The 25,862-nt window shown below is 38.8% G+C and overlaps 2 pseudogenes; one reads left to right on the top strand and one right to left on the bottom strand.

The window, feature by feature from the left end:
• Window positions 1–12,841: 12,841 nt before the first annotated feature.
• LOC119536095 lies at window positions 12,842–13,797 on the bottom strand (annotated as a pseudogene).
• Window positions 13,798–22,704: 8,907 nt separating this feature from the next.
• Window positions 22,705–23,270, top strand: LOC119537180 (annotated as a pseudogene).
• The last annotated feature ends 2,592 nt before the right edge of the window (window positions 23,271–25,862 follow it).

Consider the following 25,862-nt stretch of genomic DNA (forward strand, 5'->3'; position numbering starts at 1 on the left):
TGCTTAGTGCTTTAAGCTGCATCATGAGTAACTTAGTTTAGATGAATGCAAGGAAGAATTTTTTGGAAGTGAAGTGAAGGACACTAATTCACCTGGTCTTCTGGCATTGCCCCTTCAACATCTAAATCTCAACATCTTGCAAGGTAAGACCCTCCCCAATTACTTATCACCTCTGATCTCCAAGCCCTTCAAGCTCCTAACTATATTAACTCTCCAAAGTTTTGTTCTCTTCTATGGATCTGATGCCTATTCAGAAACCTCAAGTTTCATACAGATGTTTTTTGTTTTCATCTTTTTAGTCATGGACACATTCTCACTATTGTTTGACTTACATTTCCAATCATTTTATGCTTATTGTTGCAAATTCCATTTGATCTTTTAACTCTGGAGCTAGATATTTCAGTGCTTCAGATCACCCATCTCATTTGTTATGGTCATGGCTTCACCTATATGGAGCTAGCTAGCTTTGTAACATTCCAGAAACACTGTTCCTAAATTCAGAAAAATATCATGAAGGACCATCATCATCCATCTCCAGAAACTGATACACTAATTAAATTTACTAAGTTGCATGGCATTTTCAATCTTAGGAACAGCATTTTGTCACTCTAGGAAGATTCTGTTGGCTTCATTGCTTTAACGTCACAATCTTCAGAGAGAAACAGATTTTCCTCTGCACCAGTATCTAATTCAGATCTTTCTTTATATAAGGATTCACTAATAATCTAGAAAATCAAATGTCATGTTCCTCTTCCTAAAAGAAATACTTTGTGAACTCTGGATAAAGTCCCTAAAACTCTCAAGGCACAGATTCCAACTCATGTCCAACTACCCACCCATGGGTTTTACCTGTAGAAGTTAGGATTTGACTGGAGTGAGGCTGACTGGGAGGTGGAAAAATGATACTAATCCCCAGACTGTCACATCTTGCCTGATACCAAACCCAGGCTCATCCACCAGTTCCAGAGCCCAGCCTTATGCTTCCACTCTAGAGAGCACAGTAATGCTAAGAACCAAACTATGCACAGCTTCATGTTGTTGAGATAGGTTTTTGTTAGATAGAAATCTCTTATTTTTTTACAGTTGCTTGTGACTGTCTTTCAGTTGGATGAAGACACACTGCATTGGAAAATACTGAAGGAACTTATATGTGAAAAACATAAATATTATTTTTCTCTCAGTAACCATAGGAAAAAGCAATCTGCTTTAGGTTCTTTTAAGATACATAAGGAACAAATTTAATTTCTAAATTTAAGGAATTCTGTGCAATATCTCATATATAATATATTAACTGAATTATCTTGACACCTGCATTTCAAATCATTTTATCATGATGGTAATGGTTTCTAGACTCACCCTTTTCTTCTATTAATCTGTGAATGAGTATCCTTGTGCCAATATTACAGTCTTGATTGCTATGACTTAAGAGTAGGTTTGAAATCAGATAGTATAAGTCCCCCAAATTTGTTCTTCTTTTTCAAAATCATTGTTGTCTTTATAAGTCATTTTCCTGTAAATTTCTAACAATAACAACCAAAAAAAGTCATCCTATAATGCAGTGAATTTATAGAGCCATTACAGTAGAATCACTGTCTTGATGATATTGATTTCTCTAATCAATGAACATGTAATATCTCTCAATTTATATCTTCTTTAATATGGCTTAGCAATATAGAGAAGTTTCTGTGTAAAAATCTAGCATTTTGTAAATTTTTTCTTATATGTTTTATTTTTTATCCTATGGTGAATGGAATTTCTTGCAAAAAACACTTATAAAACCGGCCTGATTTTTCTTTCTTTGGAGGAATTCTACTTTTTTCCTGCTTGAATTCTTGTAGATATTTTTAAATCTTATACAAGTCAAATATTCTGCCTGTCTTTCAGTTATCAATTATTTTATCCGACATAAAATGAGACATTTTATACTTCAGACACTATAGTCTTTTATACATTTTTTGTCATAGTCATTTTTCTTCTGTTTGTTATTGTTTCTTTTTCTAGGACGTTAATAATCTATATGTGGACTTTGTACTTTTTTGCCCTTCCCATCCATAATTTCCTCATTATTTTCCTTTCTCTATTCCTTTCCTATACATCCTGAGGTAATTTTTCAAATGTATTTTCCAAATTAGCATTCCTCAATTCTGCTTTTGGTTATGTCCATGCTGCACTTTAATTCTAGTATCTTTTCAGTATCTCATTCTTTCACATTTTCCTTCCAAAGCTTTTGTTTTTGTATTCTTTATGATGATGTATCAGATATTATATCTTCCTGAATTACATTAAGGACATTTTCTCCTTAGTTCCCCAGAAGTTTTAATAATGATGATGATGATGACTAATATTTGCTGTCTTTATAATTTGATAGACAATATATATGTGACTTACAGGCTGTCTTAGTTTCCTAGGGCTGCCATAGCAAGGTACCATAAACAGCAGCTTACATCAACAGAAATTCACTTTCTTATACTTTTGGAAGGTAAAAGACTAAAACCAAGGTGTCAGCCAAGACATGCTCCCTCAAACCTGCAGGGGAGAATCCTTCCTTGCTTCTTCCTAGCTCCTGGTGGTTTGCCAGCAGTCCTTGGCATTCCTTGGCTTCCAACTGTTATACTGCAATCTCTGCCTCCTTTGTCATGTGGCCTTCTTCTCTCCTGCTTGTCTGTGTTTGTGTCCAAATTTCTGCCTTCTTAGACACATGCTGGTTATAATGGATTAGGGACCACCCTGATTAAGCTCGGCCTCATCTTAACTCATCACGTCTTCAAAGATCCTATTTACAAATAAGGCCACAAACCAGGAGGGAGGCTTAGGACTTGAAAATATCTTTTGGGGAGCATGGCAGGTTGAATTATGTGGTCCAGAAAAAGAAAACAATTAATAAAACATGTTCTTAATCTTCTTCCATTCCTGTGGTTGTGAATCCATTGTAGAGAGGACCTTTTGAAGATGTTATTTGTAGTCGGGGTGTGGCCCAGCTGAATGAGGTGGGGCCTTAATTCTATTATTGGAGGCTTTATGAAGAGAAATCCACAGGAAGAAGCAAAAGCTAGAAGTCAGCAAAACCCAGAAAAGAGAGAAGACACCACTGTATGCATTGCCATGTTATTTCTTATACACCAAGCAAATTAAGCAACATCTCCTGCCCATTATAGTTAAAATCCCCCACAATTTGGGTTCAACTTTCCTTCAAAGTTTAATCATTCTTTTTCTCACTTCACACACTCTGCAGTCCAAGAAAACCTGTGTGCTAACTTCTTCAACATGTGCAGTTTTCCTAATACTAGACTTTACTGTCACCCACATCTACACCTTAAAGTTCTATCTGTGTATTAACACTCATCTTTAACTACCATCTTCATTAAATTTTTTATGACTGCTCAAATGGAATTTGACCTGTCCTCCTCATAATTTGCCTTTCCTAATGCTTTGTCTGTATCTTTTTACATAATATATATAAATTGTCAAAGGTTCCACATGACTGTATTTTCCTAAAGACAAAATTGACTTAGTTTTCTTTGAAACCTTGGCAACACCTAGCAGAATAACTTTTACATTTGAGCTGAACATAAAAGACAGCCCAACAGTTCATCTGAACAATTTCATGGATAACTAAGTCTCTTCTTATCTATGGCACATCTAGCATAATAAATTGACCTTAAACTGATACCAAATATTATCTGCTTACATTATCTAATAACTGATCACAGTTCTGACTTCTTGGAACCTGAGGTCATGGTCTCTGGAAGTTAACATAGTTTAGCATAAGATGAAAAACCCTTTGTGGAGAAGGTGACATTATCAACATAGCAACAAGATACAGTAACTGAAAACTCCTCTCCAGAGATTCAGTGAAAAAAACAGGGCAATTCTCTGAATTATTTGAAACTCTGGGGGAGGATATAGCCTGGAGAAGTACCCTGCATATGTCGAAATGAAGACAGAGAAGAAATATTATGTAGGAATCTTCTTTCCCAGAGCTGGTCCTCTCCCCTCCTCTCACTTGGGCTCAGTGTGGGAAAGGCACAGAATCAGCAGACAGGAACTCTCCCGCCAGGGACACAGATTTTTAAATCTCTCACAGCAGTGAGAAATACCCCCACTGTTTGAAGTCCCAGGGGACAGGGGAGGATATTTAAAGGCACAGGTCAGTGAGGGAGAAAGACACTGAGAATGGACAGGGAATGCATTTCCAGCCCTGGGTCTGAAAACCCTTCCCCCACCCTTGAGGGAAACAGCTGCCATAGGCCATTTCCTTGCCTTGAGGATGGCTGGCATACAGGATCAGCTGAGGGAATCCTCTGCTACAAGTGTGGCCCCACATTGAGCCAAATTTTGATGGAGAGATCAGGGCATAGGAATCCCACATTTTCAGCTCACTTGTGGAGACACAGCTTGTGCTTGTCGACAATGCAGCCTCAGAGGATGATTAATTACCAAACAACACCATCTTCTGGACAGTCCAGATAGTGCATGGAATGGAAACACTTGAAAAGATGCTTCAGATCCTTTATTAGGAGCACAGGACATTGTCTACATGCTTTGCACAGAAACCCAGCCTGGTTTTTGCTGAGAATTATGGACAACTCAACTGTGAAAACAGGGCTGTAAAACAGACCCAGGCCTTGCTGACTGGCGGAAAACAGAGCACCACTGGAAGCCATCAGGTCTATATCACCACACACAGTGAACTTGCTGGGGTGCCCTGTGCCTACCTCCCATCCATGTGGCAAATAATGGTGGGTGCCTAACTTTGGTGAAAGACTGGGGGACAGGGCCAATCTGACAACTGGCCAGCAAGAAGAACAAAGAAATATAGAGAACAAAGAAATATAGGGATCAAAGAAAACCATCAAGAAAACCCAAGAGAAAAGGGAGAAAACTACCTTCAGAATAAACTAATCAAGAAAATCAGAACAGCAAAAATTCATGAGCTACACCAGGAAACACAAAGATATGGCCCAGTAAAAGGAACAAAATAGCACCTTAACTGCAATTCAACAGTTGAAACAACTAATTAAAGATGTTCAAACAAATCTTATAAATCAAATCAATGAGTTGAAAAAAATGTGAAAAAAGAGATGAATGATATAAAGAAGACATTGGGTGATAATGAGGAAGAATTCACAAGCTTAAAAAACAAATGGCAGAATTTATGGGAAAGAAAGACATAATAGAAGATACAAAAACCACAATGGAGGCATACAACAGCAGACTTGGAGAGGGAGAAGAAAGGATCAGTGAACTAGAATACAGGACACCTGAAATCCTACACTCAAAAGAACAGATAGGGGAAAAAATGGAAACATATGACCAGTGACTCAGGGAACTGAATGACAACATGAAGCAGATAAGTATACTTGTTGTAAGTGAAGGAGAACAGAAGGGAAAAGGGGCAGAAAGAATAACAGAGGAAATAATCAATGAAAATTTCCCAGCTCTTATGAAAGACATAAAATTACAGGTCCAAGAAGCACAGCATACCCCAAACAGAATTGATTGAAATAGATTTACTCCAATACACTTACTAATCAGATTGTGAAAAGTCAGAAACAAAGAGAATTCTGAAAGCAGGAAGGAAAAAGCATCACATAAAAAGAAGCTTAATAAGGCTAAGTGCAGATCTCTCAGTAGCAACCATGTAGGTGAGAAGGCAATGGTATGATATACTCAAGATACTAAAGGAGAAAAACTGCCAACCAAGAATCCTATATCCAGCAAAACTATCCTTCAAAAATGAGGGAGAGATTTAAATATTTACAGATAAACAGACACCTAGAGTGGTTAGTGATTGTGATTAAATGTATAAAAATAAGAATGTTTTTCCATGAGGTAGAACAAATGAATGTCAACTTTGCAAGGTGTTGAAAATGGGATGGGATTGGGGAAAAAATAAAATCAGTGCAAACTAGAGTCTATAGTTAACAGTAACATTGTAATATGCTTCCATTGATTGTATAAAAAAGGCAATATACCAAAACTAAATGTACATAAGAGGGAGATATAAGGGAGGGGTATAGATGCTTGGCATTCGTGTTGTTGTTTGACCTTTTTATTTTATTTTATTATTTTTTTCAGTCCTGATTTTTGTCTTTCTTTTTCTTTTTTTCTTTTCTCTCTTTTCTCCTCTTCCTCTTTCTTTGTAGAAAAAATAGAAATGTCCTCATACTGAGAGTGGTGGTGAATGTATAACTATATGATTATACAGAGAACCATTGATTGTTTACTTAGGAGGGTATTTATGGTGTGTGAATAAAACTCTAAAAAATAAATAAAGGGATACTAGCACTGGAGACAATGTGGATAGAGGGATGTACTTAATCACCATTGGTGGGGAAGTAGAATGGTACAGCCCATCTGGAGGACAGTGTGGTAGTTCAATGGGAAGCTAAGCATGGGGTTGCCATATGGTCCTGCAACCCTTTATTGGGTATATATTTTGAAGAACTGAAAAGAGGAACACAAATGGACATTTGCACAGTGGGGTTTATGGTGGCACTATTCAGGATTCACAGTGGATGGAGGTAGCCTAAGGGTACATCAACTGATGAATGAAATGGCAAACTGTGGTGTGTACATACAATGGAATATTCAGCTGCTATGAGAAGGAATGAAGTTGTGAGGTATGTAACTAGGTGAATGGACATTGAGGACAGTATGTTGAGTGAAATAAACCAGAAAAGAAAAGAAAAACATCATAATTCCTGTGCTGGTTTGAATGTATTATGTTCCCCAAACGCCATTATCTTTGATGTAATCTTGTGTGGGCAGACTATCAGTGTTAATTAGATTGTAATTCTTTGAGTGTTTCCATGGAATGTGCCCCACCCAACTGTGGGTGATAACTGTGATGAGATATTTCCATGGAGGTGTGGCCCCACCCATTAAGGGTGGGCCTTGATTAGTGGAGCCATATAAATAGGCTGACAAACAGAAGGAATTCAGTGCAGCTGTGAGTGATGTTTTGAAGAGGAGTACAGCCAAGAGAGACACTTTGAAGAAAGCACAGGAGTTGCAGATGAGAGACAGTTTGAAGATGGCCATTGAAAGCAGACTCTTGCTACAGAGAAGCTGAGAGAGGACAAATATCCCAAGTGCAACTAAGAGTGACATTTTTGAGGAACTGCAGCCTAGAGAGGAACGTCCTGGGAGAAAGCCATTTTGAAGCCAGAACTTTGGAGCAGATGTCAGCCACTTGCCTTCCCAGCTAACAGAGGTTTTCCAGACACCATTGGCCATCCTCCAGTGAAGGTACCCAATTGCTGATGTGTTACCTTGGACACTTTATGGCCTTAAGACTGTAACTGTGTAACCAAATAAACCCCCTTTATAAAAGCCAGTCCATTTCTGGTGTTTTGCATTCCAACAGCATTAGCAAACTAGAACAATGCCTCACCTATCCAGACTGAATATGATGTGCAAACTTTGAGAATTTGACTCTGAGAACATAGATTATCAGGGGAAAGCTTATTGTAAAGGTTCCTTGATTGTAAGCTCACACAACAGTTACAGCTATTCTTGAGTTGTAATGGCTATTTCTAAATTTGGAGATGCCAAGTTCTTTGTGTATAACCTGGTCTGTCCTGCTTTGGGTATCTCTGTGACACCTGAGACTCAGAGCCAGAGTGTCATTACCCCATATAACAAAAGTTAAAGAGTCTGAAAAAGAGATCAGACTTCAATTAGAGATATGCCCATAATGGACTTGGGTAGTACTAAGGTAAATAAGAGTAAATGGTAAATGATGATATTGCTAGCATTTTAAAACTTCAACTTCTGTGTGCAAAAAAGAAAGAAATGTTTATTAGGTGCCAAATCTATACTTTTTGTAACACATTATATAATTTAACTTGTATGATCAGTTTATTCAAACACCATAATTACATGGAACTTTGAATAGGAAGCAAAATCTGGTCAGTTTGTACAGGTTAGTGTGAAGGTCTCATACATCCCAGAGTAATTTGGGCACAGAATAAAGCTGTGCTTGCAAATCTCCCTTGAGGGACTGGGGGAAAAAGGTAGAAATATTAAACTTCCCCACCTGGGGAATTACTGATATTCTCACAAGCATTGGGGACTATGAATTAAGAAGGCCAAGGCCATGATCTTGGGGCATGCCCTAATGAAGACTGTTACTGCAAAGGAGAGGCTAAGCCTACTTAACATTGTGACCAAGAGTTACCCCCTGAGAACCTCTTTTGTTGCTCAGATGTGCCTCTCTAAGCCAACTCTGCCCTATCCCCTACATGGGACATGACTCCCAGGGGTATAGTTCTCCCTGGTTCTCCCTGGTATGCAGGATGTAACTCCTGGGGATGAGGCTGGACCTAGCATGAGGGATTGAGAAAGACTTCTTGACCAAAAGCAGGAAGAGAAATGAAACAAAATAAAGTTTCAGTGGCTGAGAGTCTTCAAATGGGATCAAGAGGTCACTCTGGAGGGCATTCTTATGCACTATATAGATATCCCTTTATAGTTTTTAGTATTTTAGAATAGCTAGAAGAAAATAACTGAAACTGTTGAACTGCAACCCAGTAGTCTTGATTCTTAAAGATGAGTGTGTAACTATGTAGGTTACACTGTGTGACCATGTGATTGTGAAAACCTTGTGGCTCCACTTCCTTTATCCAGTGTATGGACAGATGAGTAGGAAAATGAGGACAAAAAGTAAATGAATAATAAGGAGGGATGGGAGTATGGGATGTTTGTGTGTTCTTTTTTACTTTAATTTTTATTCTTTTTCCTTTTTGTGTGGTAATGAAAATGTTCAAAAATTTATTGTGTTGATGAATGCACAACTGTATAATGGTATTGTGAACAATTGATTGTACACTGTGGATGACTGTATGGTTTGTGAATATATCTCAATAAAATTCAATTTTAAAAAAAATTGGGTTTTCCCCTTTCCCTAGTCAGTGTTCAGTTACCAGAATAGATGACAGAAGAAACCTTTCGGCAATGATGGGCAAACTCTTTACCATGTATGCTTTTCATGGGGATGCAGGGTCCTTCCCCCAAGAACTTGGAGTCTTATGCAGTAAATGAGTTCCAGATCAAAAAACTGGCTCAGGTCCAAATATTGGGCAAGGGATCATGACTTTTTATTCTGGAGATTACACTTGAAATACTGATCATCTATCCTTGATTGCTCTTAATTTCCAGAGCTCTTGTTGTCTCCCATCTATTTGGTCCTAGGGATACCAACTTCATAAATTATCTCTTGGTGACTCTGCCAGTATTTTAAATCTGTATCCCAAGAGACTGCTTGTAAATTGATAAATAATCCATTTTACTTTTTTAAAAATTCCCCACCCATTGATCCAGGACTCTTGGATCCCAACTCCATGCCCCTTATCCCACTATCAACTTCTCCACATTGGCTAAATCCTGATCCAAGGGGTGCAATTCCTTTCCTCTATTATAAGACCCAGCACGTCCCTGGGGTAGAGGCCTTGCTTCATCTCTTGCAGGGGAGAGGTTTTGGCAATGGCCATGTGCCAACCAAGGATGCGCTGTGTCTGCAGAAAGTGTTTAGCTTGATAAATCCCAAGTAATCAATTTCAGCTTTTCTTTTCTTTATCTCATTTTCTAGAATGTCAATAGAGTTTAGCAATAGCTACTTAGTTCCACTACTCTTATGGTTACTCTTTCTCCTGTACTTTTCCAACACCTGATACACTGCCATAGCTAGTGCAGTCCCTTATACCGGTGTCCTATCCTTGTGCAACAAGGTAAGATGTTTCACAATTGCAATTATCAATTGTGCCTGGGCTTTTCTGTGCTCTGCCTACTACCAGTTATTGGGACCTTTTGTCAAGTGAACAGTGGGTGATCCAGCTCCCAAAGCCTATCTTAGTATCTACTTCCTCAGAGCTCTTATGCCAACAACTATAACAGGTTAGGTTCCCCAGCAAGTAGAATTTGATATGGTAATTACATGCAGGAGGTTTATTATGTACTGATCTTGGGATTGCCCCTACAGGTTGGGTAATTCATAAATTTTAAAAATTAAGTCCAATCAATTACTCAACACTTACACCTTCATTCCAAGACAGTATTCCCACCCCACTCCCTTAGCTAGGGCTCTCTATAGGGAGGCCTCAGGCCATCTAGGGAAAGGCTACGTTTGGCTACTTCTCTCTTTCACACTCATATCTTACCTATTATTTTTGACCCTATTAGGGTCAAAAGTAAAAGGAAGAAAAAGAAGTCAAACCAACAGTAAAATTCTTATTTAAATGATCCTGTCAAAAGATGACTTGATATTAGCTAGGTTTAGAATTTCAGGGACAACTTTCTCTTTTTGTAGGGTTTTTGTAGGGTCTTAAAAGATCCCCCACAAAACTGGCCTCTCACCAGGTTTCTTTGATCTGGTGAATGAATTGTATTTCCTTCCACTGCCCGAGTTTACTCCCAGTTCTTTCTGCTGAGGTCCTACTGTGCCTGCAGGTAGCCCTTTTAGACATGATCTAGAGGATACCCTTGTTGGCTCTCTCTCACATGCACATAGTTTACTTCTGGTCCTTGGGACTCACACATAGAGTCTTTGCCCAAGCAACCCCTCAGAGAGTAGTATGGTCCCAATGCAACAAGAATTCTTCCTCCTATGTCAGAGAAGCTCTCCAGTAGCTCTTCCTGAGGGAGAAGTCATCATCAGCCCAATCGCCTCCCCAGCTCTCTCAGGATGGTTCTATCATGTCTCTTCCCTACCACATGACTCTTCACCCTGTGATGAGGGAAGGGGTGGAACTCATAACACAGCCTTTCTAGTGCACTTCTCTTCACTGATATTCTGTTACCAACTCCATCTGACAGCATCATTCACCATCAGGATTCTTGTACAACAGTTACCCTGTCTGCACTGCATCTGTTTCAAAGGAATTCCTGATCTCAGTAAAAGCAAAATAAACACTTCCTAGAAAATGAAGCTATGAAAACAACTGCAGACTGTGCTGGCAAAGAGAAACCTTGGTTCTTTCTTAAGATAATTAGCTACCTCTGCCCTTGCTTTTATAAAAGAACATTTGCAATTTCAAGGTCCCAAGAAAACTGTTCTATTTACTTATCCTTATTTCTTCTTTACTAACATACATGATTCTTAACTCAGTTTTTATTCATGCTCTTTATGTATATAATACATTCCTTAATTATGTTATATTCTTATTGTAGGTCAATCATCTGACCTGTCTTCCATCTGGATAACCTTTTCAATTTAACCTTTTTGGAATGTGGGATCTATTGTTTTCCTGCCTCAGCCAAAACTGGGGAGGAAAAATCCAATTTTGGCACTGGATTATAATGATCAAAATGTACACTATGCTATTGAATTCATTTAATAATGAATTCAGACTCCCTCTGCCTCCATACTCCTTTCTCAGATTTTCATGTAGGCCATATGGCCTTCTTATATATATAAGCACTTGTAATCTTCAAAACACTTGAGTATGACCCTTGCTTCCCAAAAACAGTATTAGCTCTTGTAGGGCTAGAAATGAAAACTTCTAATCTTTGCAGCCCACAAGGTTAAGCACAAAGTAAATAGGAGTAAACAGAGTCCTTTAACTTTTTGGCCCACAAGACACCAATAGGAGACTGGAGGCATGCAATTCAGATGGGAAATAGTCCCTCCTCACATATTTGGGTCTTGGCTCCCTGTAGTTCCTCCTCTGAGCTCCTGAGGTAGCAGCACCAGGTGAGATCTGTGCATCACCTTCTTCTTAGATGCCTATATCCAGCTCTGGAGAGACGTCCACCTAGTTTCTTAGTTTAAATGATTCCAAACTCTTCTCTTTGTTCCCATAGCTATATGAATGGTTGAAAGGTTTGAGACTTCTTGCAATTACTATCTCTATGTTATTTCTGTATTCTTTTTTTGCCTTTTCATTCCTCCAATATCTGTTTATCTAGCACATTGTATTAAATTTTTCTTGTGAAAAGAACACATGTGGTTTCTGTTTTCCTGTCTAGAGCCTGACTTCCATACTTACTTGGGTTTCTTTTAAGGAGAGGGTCCTAAGAGAGAATCATAAATCCAACCAGATTAAATTATTTGTGCATTTGAATCTGGTTTAACTCAGGACTACAAGAAAAATAATTTATTTGGAGATAAAACTGGGATTTATTAAGCAGTAATCTATGACATTAGTACTTCTGAGGAAACTACAGATTGGAATTGAATTAAGAAGTGTTATTTTTGAAAGAATTACTGCTGGTAAAAGTCTTCCCTAAAGAGCAGGGGAAAAGTAAGAATATTTCACCAGCAAAGATTACTGATGGAAGAGCGAAACTTTTATTGCAAATGATATTAGCTGTACTATGAGGAGGTAAGGGAGGCCAGAAGCAAGGAAAGGATGCAAAATATTTTGAAATAATTCACTAACCATGGGCACTGCAAGTTGTCTGTGGCACACTGAAATAAGACTCAGTAATTTTCAATTGCTAAATACACTTATTATTTTAATTTCTGAGCAAGTATGGTGCTATTTTTCTCTGTACCGGAGAAACCTAAAATATACAAGTAGCTACTTGCTCCTCTTCCATGTTTGAAAAAACAAAAGCCACCTAGAAAGTAAAGCTGGGTCATTAGGTCTTTTAGGTCACTGAATATCTTTCATCTTAAATAAAGAAATGTTCTTATTGTCTTTGTGGTTTTCCCAGGAAAATAGTGATACTTTTGAGAAAATAGAGCTTATATTTATCACTCAGCCTATAGTCTTCTAACTTACCCTAATGTGAACTTTTCAGAAACTATCAGACCAAACGTGTCTAAAGATGTTAATTTCTGAATGGCATTTTCTTCCTCTTCACAGTGAACAGGACCAGAAAAATGTGGAAGGCTAGTTTAGTTTTTTGTTTCACTAGAATAGAAAACTTTTAGCACAGCCCTGCGTATCTGTTTGCTCTTCACACTGTAGATGATGGGGTTCAGTACAGGAGGGATCAGCAGGTAGGTGTTAGCAATCAGAGTATGTACATAGGCTGGGGCTCGTTTCCCAAATCTGTGGACAAAGCACAGACTGATCAATGGAATATAGAATATAGCCACGGCCCCAATATAAGAGATGCATGTGCTGAAGGTCTTCTTCCTCTCTTCTGGAGATGCAATGCCGAGGACAGTCTTAATGATCAAAACGTAGGAAAGAAGGATGAAGATTGAGTCCAACCTAGCAGTGGTGATCAGGGCAGTCAACCCAACTGCACTATTGATCCTGGTGTCTGTGCACGAGAGCTTCATCACATCAGGGTGGAAGCAATAGGAGTGGTGGAGCATGTGGCTGCAGCAGAAGGACAGTCGTTTAAGAAGTGCTATGATTGGTGTCACCATTAGTGTCCCCCTGATGATAGTTGCTGCCCCAATCTTGGCTATTCTGGGGACAGTCAAAATGGTGGCATACCTAAGAGGATTGGATTATAGATGGCCGCAAAACAGTCAAAGGCCATGGCCAGCAACACTGAGGATTCCATCACTGTGAAGAGTTGGATAAAGAACATCTGTGACAAGCAGGCATTAAAGCTGATCTCCCTGTCATTGAACCAGAAAATACCCAACATGGTGACCAGCATGGATATGGACAAGCCGAGGTCAGTGGTGGACAGCATGGAGAGAAAATAGTACATGGGTTCATGGAGGCTCGGCTGATTGACAATGGCAAAGAGAATCAGGCTGTTTCCTGAGAGGGCAGTGATATAGAGAAAGCAGAAGGGAATGGAGATCCAGGTGTGGAAAGCTTCAAGCCCAGGAACACCAGTTAGCAAGAAAATGATAGAAGCAGATGTGGTATTCTGGAAAGCTGGCATGCTGATTTAAATTTACAAAATTCCAAGAGGGGAGTCTGAAATTTAAAAAAAACAAACTATATTTCTGTATATATCCAATGACAAATAATTTCATTCATCAGAAAACTAATCAGAGGGTAAAACATATATATTAATAATGTCTATTTTAAATTGAGAAGAAAAGTGTAAGACTTCAAATGCTATAGTAGCTACTTTTATTTATTTATTTAATTTTTTGTATATAACTCAGCCCAAGTTGTTCGCCTCTGGGGTCCCTCACTGGCAACTATGTTTATTCTGTGTGTCCTCACCCATTCCTCTCCTCTGACCATGGAAGAATAGACTAAGAGTAGATACCTGTAACTTTTGATGCTAAGATTTAGAGTAATGAGTGTGTCTTCAGGGCACTAAAGGAATAAATATCAGAAATACATTCTTAAACCTTATAATGGAAATAATGAGTTAGCAGAAAGGAGGCATCTGTTAAGTTTGGGGAATGTGGAGAAGGCTTCCTGGAAAGAGTGCTTGAAAGATTGGTTGAATTTGAATAAGTCAAGATGAATATTTCCAAGACTTTTAGAATGTCAATGTAAAAATACTGAGCCAGAATGAGCTTGTAATATTTCTTCTTCTTCCTCTTTCCTTACAGTCAAAGACATTTACCAAGCACCTACTTTGTGCATAGCCTATGCTAAAAGCTAAGGGATAATAGAAATAAGACCTATCTTATAGAGTTTATAATCAAGTGAGGGAGAAAGGAATGTAGAAAAAAAGTACTGCTTATAAATAACTTCAATAGCCAGTGTACACTGATGCATAATAAAAATGAGAATGCAGAGAACCACCATGCTGGCAATTAATTTGGTCATAATTTTTTATTTCATATACAATGATTGGGTTTTATTTTGGTCATTGAGTCCTGAGGCAATTTTATATGGGTTTGCTTGAAAAAAATAAACAGTTATCTGAAAATCTTCTCTTTCATCCCAACATTTTCCATGGTTCCCCTTACATTTTTTCATTAATTCAAACAATTGTTCATTGCATTTTCTCAAACTTCTTGGCAGTTGGTTTCCTTCCCCCTCTTTCTGAGAGATCAGAAAATAATACATGGCATCTAGTTTGGACCTGGTCTATGCTGAGCCTAGCAGAACAGAACCCCCTCAAATTCCTTACTTCCATTGCTAAAAAAATCTTCCTTCACCCTTCGCTCTTTTTTGCTGGGCTCTCAGGTGGAAAATTACCTTCTCCTTTCAATAACCAATAACCACCCCTATGGCATTGACCCTCAATCATAAACACTTAGTTCAGTTCAACAGCAAACATATATCAGGGGCTCACTCTGTGCCAAGCATTGTGTCAGCCACCAAGGATATGAAGCAAGTAAAATAACAGACCACTACAGGAGTTAGACATAAAGAAATGCATAGAATGAGTTATGGTTATACAAGGACAGAATGTGCCTAAAGAGAGATATAGCACTAAAAGTAACAGATTCCATGGGTGCATAAGTAAATTATCCATGTGTGTATCAAGAGGAGCTAATATCAAAGAATCTTTAAAAAAGTAGATGAATTATAACTTTGTAAAATTTTGATGGGGGGATGTGAATTCACAAGAATGGAGAATGGGAAAATGGTGTACTTGGCATAAACAACATGAGCATAACATGGAATAATAAAAATACAGTTTGTTGGGCAATCACAAGACAATTAGAATGCCTGAGTCCTAGTGGAAGATTGCATGTGGTGGGAGATAAAGCTAAGAGATTGGGTCATGCCAGGAAAATATTGAATTACATGGAAAGGATAATGAATTTAAAGTCATTTTCAAATATCTTATGAAAAAGTAAACAGATAATTTTCCATCTCTTCTAATTGTTCTCTAACAAAATTGCTTTCTGTCTTTACTATCTTGCTTAGTACCATCGTCTCCCCTTCTGCAGTGTACAATACTCAAGTTTTACATCAACCTAACAATAAAAGATTCTACACTTTTATGTAGATATTTGCAACTCCTTCAAGTCATCCAAGATGTATTGAGTATCTGTCATATTGGCCAGTGTGCTCAGATAATGTGGGATATAAGATAAAAAAAGTTTCTCCCTCAATTCCCTTTTGTATCTTCTTATCATGAAAAAAAAAAGACTTTGACAGTCTGGTTCTGTTTGTTATTCCTTCATTTTCAATAACTATCTGGATTCTTTCTCTGACTCTCAGAAAAACTTATCCAACTAATGTTACCAATGTTTTTCTAAATACCCAGGTCCAAATTTTATTTTCAAGTGGTTTTATCACTCACCTCAAATTTTTTGCCATGTTGACCACCTCTCCTTGAAAGTTTCTCCTTCCTTCTTGAAATGTGTTTCTTCATTACCTTCAACATAATTGCTCTGTGTTTTGTTTTGTTTTGTTTTCATATTTACTGATTTTTTGAACTCTGTCTCTTAAATCAGCATGTTCTATATGACTCTTCTGTTATCCCTTTTTCTTCTCCATATACCCTTCTTGGGATATCTTAGCTATTCCCAATGTTTTAAGTATCACTTTAAAAGCAAATATGCAATCTAACTAGGACTTCTCATGAGTTCCATATTTCAAAATTTTAGCAGAATCTAAAATTTTAGCAAGAATTCTGGGTTGAAACTTGAAGGCAGTTGAATCATAGAAGGACAGTGAAGTGATACAAGCTGTAATTTAGTAAAATAACTGGCAGCAGTGTGGAGAAGAGATCAGAGTTCTGTCCTTGAAGCAGATGGAATAAAGTGAACAAAATACTTTACTCCTGAGGGACTTCTCCACCCATAATTCCTCAGTCACCTCAACCCCAGTTAGAATCAAACTGAACTCATTCCCTCCTCCATGACAAACTTGGCCCTGCCTCCTTCATTTATTAATAAATAACATCAAACTCTAGAAAATCATCTGATTAGAATCCTCCCCTCACTGTCCTTACTGTCCCTCATTCCCTACATATGGATATTCATTTATTTTTATTGATTCTCCTTCTGAAATATCAAACACTAGAACCTCAGAAGGTCTACATTTGAAGGCTAAGTAAAAACCATCTCTTTGGAAGTGGGTACTTGAAGCTGTATTTCATTGTACTTTTCTGACATTGAAAAAACTTAGTTGTTCATTTCAAAGAATAAAGGGGGACAAATGGGATGTTAATAGAGGGAGGCACTAAAATTTCTCCATGCTACTCTTTTGTGTTATCTTACCCTCAAATTTATCCCATGCATCCTCTTCAAACCAGAGACAACCTTCATTGTCTCTTGTGTGAAATATATAGTCTCTCAACTAATTTTACTGTCTACTTAGACCCAGGGCTATTCTCTTTCATTGCACTGCTATGAGAAATAGCTTGTGGGTAATGTTTTCAGCTGCTGAATTAGATCAGATGGCTTCACCTGTATTTTCCAAACTGTGTTCATAAACATTGCTGTACATGCATGACAGATCTGGGTTCTGACCCTTACTCAACCACTAACTAGTTTTAAGACCTATACAGCAATTACAATGATAAATTTTTTTAACAATAGCTACTATTTTTTTGGACATTTGTTCTGTGAATGTTCCTGTTCTAAGCTGTATATAAGCATTCTGTCTTAATTTTTACACCAGTTGGCAATTATTAATAAATTAATTTTTCTGATAAAGGAACTGAGTATTCAAGAGGTTAAGAAACATTTAAGTTTGTACACAACTAGTGAATGTTGGAGACAGGATTCTAAACAAAGTTCTTTTTCATTCCAATTCCCAAGCTCTCAAAAACTATTGAAAACCTACAAGTAATTCAAACTTCCTTTGCTCCAATTTCCTCATCTGCAAAATAGAGTATGCACTGTGCCTAATACTTGCCTGGCTCTAATGTGTGTTCAAAACTGGTAATTGTTCATTTTCAGTGAGACTCACTGAGCTTAGAGATGAAGATTTCAGTCACTGGCAATGTCTGTTTTTTTTTGTTTTTTTTCAGGCACAAAATCACTGACCATGATAAACTTAGCACACCAATTCAGACATTTGACTGAGGTCTAGCCAACCTCCTCCAGGTGGAACAAAATGCCCATTTTTCACAGATTTCCTGGGAAGAACTGTTTTTACCATTTTCTGTAACTCACTGTGCCACTGTCTAATCTAATTCTGCACAATGTGAGGAAATTCTTCCCTATGGATAAAATAACTCAACTCATCCAGAGTCTAGTATTTTCATTGAAAAAAAGAATTTTACTTACAGAGTCCATACAGCAGTACTGCCTGTCCCTCTCAGGCTGACGGGGAAAGCTGAGGAGGAGCTGAATTCCAGGCGAGGCCAAGCTTATAAGGAGCTGCATTCCAGCCTGATTGGAGACACACACACTGCAGAAAAGCCAATTCCTGGTCGTGCTGCTAACTCCCTGTGTCTCTAGGGAGTGGAGGTTCCCAGAACACCTCTTCTGCCTCATAGAGACTTCTTATATATGTTCCACTATTAAATTATTTTGGGGCCATGTGCCCTGTAGGCTGATAAAATTCTTTGTTCTTGGACCTCAATTTAATTTCATTGAAGGGCTGTTTTTTAAACAGATTTAATGAAACATAATTTTCATACCATAACATTTTGCCATTGAAAGTATACAATTCAATAGTTGTTAGTAAATTCAAAGTGCTGTGCAGTCATCACCACAATCTAATTTTAGAAAATTTTCATCGTACAGAAAAATATGCCCAGTCACTCCACAGGGGATTTTTTAAAAAATGAAGTATTTTAACTAAATACTAAAAGGTATTTCCTATTAAGGCTGTGTCACTCTCTATCCCATATCCCCTTAGCATCTATACTTATTTACAGCAGTACTGTTTCATTAGCCTACCTGTGCATCTTAACAACCTCCTTCTTTTAGTCAGGAAAATAATTCATTTTTTAATCCACACATATATCCAGCAAATATTTCACAATAGTCTCCTATATTCCAAATATCATGCTAAGTGCTAGAGATAAAAAAAAATATGGAAAAAAACACATTTATTAGTATGCAGGGTTTCCTAATATAGTGTAGAAGACAGACAGGTTAACAAATAATTACATAGCAACCAATGATATGATTATCTTAGAGGTATAAACCAAATGCTAGGTAAACATAGTGGGTAAAAATCTCAGTCTACATATAACATAGGTGTTCGGAAAATAGTTTTCCTTACTTTTTCATAAATCAACCTAATTGCTCTTTTGAAATCCCAACCTATTGAGTGGCAGAACATAAATCACAATAATATGGGTTATGCCCACTTGTGTGCAATTCTGGAGGTCTTATATTGTACCCAGGATATGGGATAAGTGGTTGATGAATTTGGCTCTTGATATCCTCTGCTGTGAGATGACTATTGCCCTCTTTTAGTCTTTAGTAATCAATACCCACAGATTGCTATGGATGGTCCATCTTCTCTGACCTTACAGGCACTAGATTATCAGATCTTTCCACCATTTCTGGACTACTCTTGGGCATATCAGACATGGAATCATTCTTGATTTCTCTCTTTTACAACTTACATCCAATCCATTGGCAAATTCTGTCAGCATCTTTGGAAATTTAAGAAGAATTTGTTACTCATCATTGCCTTAAAAATTGCTACCTTTATGTAAGTCAAAATTATCTCTCACTTGGATAATTTCAGTAGTTTCATCACTATTCTCTCTCTTTCCATCCTTATGTCCTTCCTCCTTCGCTGTCTTTTTCACCACTGCAGAAGTCTGGGCCTAAAACATTTCATTCTGTAATGTGGCAACAACAATGACAAGAACAAGGTTTATTGTGCATTCTGTGCCCAAGATAATATGCCAAGTGCTTAGGGTAAGTTATTAATGGCCTCCCTTAGATGCTCTTGTCCTCATTCCTGGATCCTGTGATATGTTGCCTACATAGCAAAGGGGCTTAGACATGCTTAGTGTTAAGTACCTTGAGATGGGGAGATGATCCTGGATTGTCCAGGTGGGTGCAATCTATTCACATGACTCCTTAAATGTGGAGAACCATAGAGAGGGAACATGAGAAGGACTTGATCGGCTGCTGCTCACTTTGAAGATAGTGGAAGGGGGACACATGCCAACATATGTGGTGAGTCTCTAGAAGCTGAAAAGGTAAAGGAACTGATAACCTGGTTTTAGCTCAGTGGGTCCTGGGTCAGATTACTGACCTATAGAAATATAAGATAATAAGGGAAGCAATTAAACTTGATGGAAAGAATGAATCATTGATGGACAGTGAGGTGATAAAATCTGTAATATAGAAAAATAACTAGCAGCAGTGCAGGGAAGAGATCAGGGATCCATACTTGGAGCAGATGTCATAAAGATGAATGAATTTCTTGACCGCTGAAGGACAGCTCCACCTACAATCCCTCAATCACATCAACTTCAGTATAAGCCAAAGAGAATACATTCCCTCCTCCTTTACTAATCAAATATGATTGCAAAATGAGATCTGAGGAAATGAGAAGGATTTTCTCAGGGGAGTAGGGATGAGGACAAGAATCTAGAGGGTAGGGTAAGGAGAGGATAGAAGGTTGAGGGAATGTTCTAGCCACAGTGAACAACTGTGCTGTTTTTTTCCCATAGAGAGGTTGAACACAATATTAAAGTGCTGCAAGGCAGGGGAATAAAAACAAAAACAAAATTCAACTTCTGCTAACTTATCTATAATTTTGAGATCAGGAAGTCTGAGTAAGATGGAGGGGCAAGTGGTGGCATAGGGAGGTGTGGAATTTAGTTAGTCCTCTAGAGCAGCTAGTAAATAGGCAGGTACTGTCTGGAACAACTGTTTGAGAGTCATCCGTGACTGGACACACATCATACACCAGTCTGGAAGGGTGGAAGAGCTGAGATCACAGCATAGAACTGTAAGTAAAGCCCCCAAACTGTGGTGGTTAGTGCCCCTCTGCCACTGGCATGAAAGGCTAAATTGGAACACTTCTCTGTGGGAAAAATGAAGCAGTCTCTACTAGAAGCATGGGAAGGTAGCTCAACCAAACTCCAATTGAAGTTTTAACTAGCAAATTTGGACTACTGAATACAGGCTATGAGCACCTATAAACCCAGAGTAAGCAAGAAAGGAACCCTGAGGTGTATCCCAGCAGAGAGAAGGCAAGACTGATGAAAAAATAAAATAAAATAAAATAAAATAAAATAAAATAAAATAAAAAACAGATGGTTTTGGAGTCAGCCAAACTCAGAATACTGGAAAAGGGATGTTCCCCAACAAAAGGGGCACACAGAACTGGGTAGCAACTAATTCTTGTCTGATGAACCTTGGGGGCAGGGGACTGGCTCTGAAAAGGGGATTTCTTGCTTTTCTTTTTAAACTATTCTAAGTAGCTTATTAGAGAAAGCCTCAGGCATTTTCAATTGTCAGCACTGATCCAGGCAAGTGTGGAGTTAAGATAGATCTGAGAGACAAAGTAAGGAGTCAAGTGAAGGAGATAATTCACTGAAGGGCATAACTTCCCCCAGAAAAGCCTGGGGGGGGGGGGGCAGATCAAGTATTGGCCCTGCTTCAGATACTTCAGTACCCAGGGCCTGGGAAAAAAGAAAAACAGAAATAGCTTAAGCTTGCCTTCTACCTCTGCTTCTGTCTCAGCCATGCCCCTGGCAGGTACAGAATCAGCTGAGAATAAAATGCACCATACCTGTTTACATCAGTGGGGAGCTGTGGCATGACAATCACCACTTTCTAAGAAGGAAAGGAAAATAACTGAATCTAGTGGCCTCACAAGAAAGTCTGACAACTTTCTGGGTCTCATCCTCAGGGAAACTTGATACTGATTACACCCTCCTCCTGAAACCTGAGGCTCTCTGGTCTGGGAAAATCTGATTGGGGTCAATCATATCTGGATAGACCCTCCTCAAAAAAAAGTTTCCATATAGGCAGGTCAAGAACCAGAATAACAAGAGCTGAAAAATTCTGATAGTTAAACAGAAGCTATGCTAGAGGGTTAGAATAAGTTGAACTGAATGCCAAAGAAAAGATAAAAAACAAAGCCAACCAAAAATAATACCCTAGGTAAAAGGGTGAAAACAATATCTAGAATAAACTAATCAATGAAACCAGATTCCTAGACACAAACAAAAAATTACAAGTCCTACTAGGAAAAACAAAGATATGACCCTGCCAAAAGAACAAACTAACACTTCAGACGAGATACAGGAATTGAAACAGCTAATAAAAGATGTTCAAACAACATGCTAAATCAATTCAAAAATCAAATCAATTAGTTGAGGAAGGTACAGTAAAAGAGATGAAGGATACAAAGAAGATATTGGGCAAACATAAGGAAGAACTTGAAAGTTTGAAAAACCAATGGCAAACTTATGGGAATGAGAGGCACAATAGAAGCATTGAAAAACACAATGGAGACTTACAACAGCAGCTTTGAAGATGCAGAAGAAAGGATTGGTGAGTTAGAGGACAGAACATCTGAAATCGTACACACAAAAGAACAGATGGGGAAAAGAATGTAAAAATATGAGCAGGATCTCAGGGAATTGAATGACAACATGAAGCACATGAATATATGTGTCATGGGTGTCCCAGAAGAAAAAGAGAAGGGAAAAGGGGCAGAAAGGATAATGGAAATTATAATAATGGAAAATTTCCCATCTCTTATGAAAGACATAAAATTACAGATCCAAGAAGCACAGCATATCCCAAACAGAATAGACCCAAATAGACCTACTTCAAGACACTTACTAATAAGATTGTCAAATGTCAAAGACAAAGAGAGAATTCTAAAAGCAGAGAGAGAAAATTGGTCCATCACATACAAGGGAAGCTTGATAAGACTATATGTGGATGTCACAACAGAGACCATGGAGGCAAAAAGGCCATGGTATGATATATTTAAATACTGAAAGAGAAAAACTGCCAACCAAGAATTCTATATCAGGCAAAAAATGTCCTTCAAAAATGAGGGAGATTGTGCCAGTAAGAAGAAGCTGACCAAATCCCATGCACTCAAAGTAAAAGCCAAGATCATTGCTGAAGATGCCAACAGACCAACAACTCCAGAAGCTGATAAGGTTTTTCTGGAGAGGAACATTATGGCTATTTCTGATCTCTACTTGAATGCTGGAAGAGTGACAGTGACAAAGTAAGACAGTGTCTTACTTTGAAGTATTTAAATCATGTCAGCTATGGCTGTCTGTCCTTCAAATATGAATGAGAGTCTATCTACCACTTGGTAATGTCTGTTCAAGAGAGTTTGGAAAGAAAAAATGGAAAGCACAGTGGAACTATTCCCACTGTACCCACAGCAGAGTTCCAAGACAGGATATTGGGGGCATCTGAGAAAGACATCATGTACTCTGGCTTAGTGTACAACATGGAGCGTTCTGCCAGGCAAATCATGTGCATGGCCATGAAGTATAACCTGGATTTGGACCTGAGAATGGGTGCCTATGTCAATGCTATTGAGAAAGTCTTCAGGGTGTACAGTGAAATTGGGGTGACCTTCAAATAGATGGATCATGGCTGACTTCTTCTCCACCCTCTACCTGTATCTTCAGCAAACTTATCACAAGTTTACATGTAACCACAGAAATCTCTCTCTCTCATAACTTATAGTAATGTACACCATTCTCAACAAGTCAATCCAAATCAGCCCCATAAGAAGAAAGAAAGGAAGGGCTGGGGATCACGTACCCAGCTGATGAGTGTGAAAGTAGGGCCATATGAGTATTTTGCCTTTAAATAAAAACTCTCTTCCATCTGGCTATGTCTCCTTGCCCCATAGCTGCCTCCCAACACATTAATTACCTGTTGTTTGTAGTCAGCCCCTGTTGTCAAGAGCAGCCAATTGCTTGCATTCTTTTGATCTGGCCACATCTGGAATGTGCTAAAACTTTGATACATTTAAAAAGTGGTGTGTGGCATCTTCAAATGGTAGCATGATCTTAAAATGAGTTATTAGTGTTTCACATCAGCAACATTTCTCAACTTTACAGGTTGCAAACAACAATAAAGGCTATTTGTCTTTATGCATTTTATTCTTTTAGAATAAAATAAGTACATGTTGCTGAAATAAAATTGACTTTAATCACTAAACAATCCTAACCTTGACTCAAGCTGTAAATGCCTGTAAACATAAATGGAAAAAGCCAGTATTTTATAACATTTATAGTTTATCAGTTGTGTATTGTTGTCCAACAAAAATTAAAAAACAGATGGAGAATTAAGTTATCTTCATACCTGCAAATGATGTAGGAAATTTGTTAAGACTGCCTGAATTTTCTAAATGTAATTATGACACAGTCCAAAGAATGCAGCACCCTCCTTATCATGTCAATTAATATTTCTTTTCTTTGGAAGACCTATTTTGTTGATAATTGAATAAAAATTCAAGTAGAGTAACCCGGCGGGGGAGGAGTTCTTACTTGGACTGTCTGTTGGAGACAGGTTGGCGGGTCTGACATTGCCAGTGGCCCCAATTCCACCAACTTTCTGTCCTCATCTTTTTAGAGTTCCCCATTTTGCACACAAGCTTAATTAACAAAGTGAGCTAAGAGCAACCTTGGATTGAGTGTTTTATTTGGGAGTTATTTTGCCAGGCCTTTTGAAAAATAGTGTCCTAATGAAGTAATAGGTATTTATGTAATGAATGGGCCTTTTATTAGTAGTATTAACAATAATACCCTTTCAAAAATGTCTAATTACTTAGTAACTGCATGTCATCACCTGGTGATAAAGGCAGTCATTAAAAGTCTACTTTTAAAAAACAAATGAGGGAGGAGAAACTAAGATGGTGGCTAAGTGAAACAGGGCAAAAAAACACTTCTGTGAAAAATACTAGATAAAAACCAGAAAGTGACCCACAACACCACTTCCAGTGACGCACCAGCTGGACAAGGTCTGCTAAATCAACAGGGAACATGCATTTGGTGAAACCAGGAGCCTGCATTCTGAAATGAGTGAGTGAGTCTGCTGAAAGTCCCGCGGCTGCGCTGTGGTGTGGGGAAATGGTGGGCTGGTGTTTGGAGATGGACTAGTTCTTTAAAAAAAAAAGCCCGAGAGTGGCTGCAGATACAACAGGGAGAGCTGCACAGTGAAACATAGCAGGAGAGGGCTGGGCTAACACTTTGGTGTCTGGCATGGAGGGTACCCCTTCCCACACCTGCTGCTGATTGTCTTGAGACCAGAGGAGTGGAGAGAAGCCAAAAGGAGACAAAAACCCGCATTCCTTGCAGCCATCTCCCCAGTAGGGGGGAGACGCTCCTGCCTGGGGCCAGACCCACAGCCCAGAGCCACACCAAGAAACCCAGTGTGACAGGGAATCTTTCCTGCAGCACTACACACAAGCCACAATATCAGCCATGGACAGTGGCCTTTAATACACCCACAGCTGATTGTCCCAGAGCTGGGAGGGTGGAGCTGTGTGAAAAGGGGGAAGTTAACACATCCCATTCAACCATCTTTGAAGCAGGCTGGGAGCGCCCCTGCATGGCCCAGTGACCCAGGGCTTCCCTGGAAGGCCGGCGCGTACTAGTGACTGGTGTGGCCCTCCCTCAGCAGAGGTCCTGGAAGTGCACAGCTGGGAAGGGGGAACCGCTCAGATATCCCAGGGACCCTACGTGAATACCAAGGACTTCTGGGTCAGCGGCAGAGACAATTGGTGGAAAGACCGAAATGAAGGCTTAGGCTCCTGCAACAGCCTTAAATCTCTGGGAACACCTGGGAGGTTTGATTATTACAGCTGCCCTGCCTGCCTAACCACCCAGACACACGCCCCACATTCAGGGTGGACAGCACCAGCAACACACCCAAACTTGATGCACAAATTGGACCCCACGAGAATCAGACTCCCACACACCACAAAGACAAAGTGGAGGAGAACTGACTTGAGGGGAATAGGTGACTCACGGATGCCACCTGCCGGTTAGTTAGAGAAAGTGTACGCCACCAAGCTGCAGTTCTGTCAAATTAGGGAAAAGTAAAGCAAATGCCAAGAGGCCAAAAACAATAGAAAATCTTAAAGCATATGATAAAACCAGATAATATGGAGAACCCAAACCAAAACACCCAAATCAAAAGATCAGGAGACACACAGTACTTGGCA

Source organism: Choloepus didactylus, chromosome 6 (assembly GCF_015220235.1).
Source record: "Choloepus didactylus isolate mChoDid1 chromosome 6, mChoDid1.pri, whole genome shotgun sequence".
NCBI lineage: Eukaryota > Metazoa > Chordata > Mammalia > Pilosa > Megalonychidae > Choloepus > Choloepus didactylus.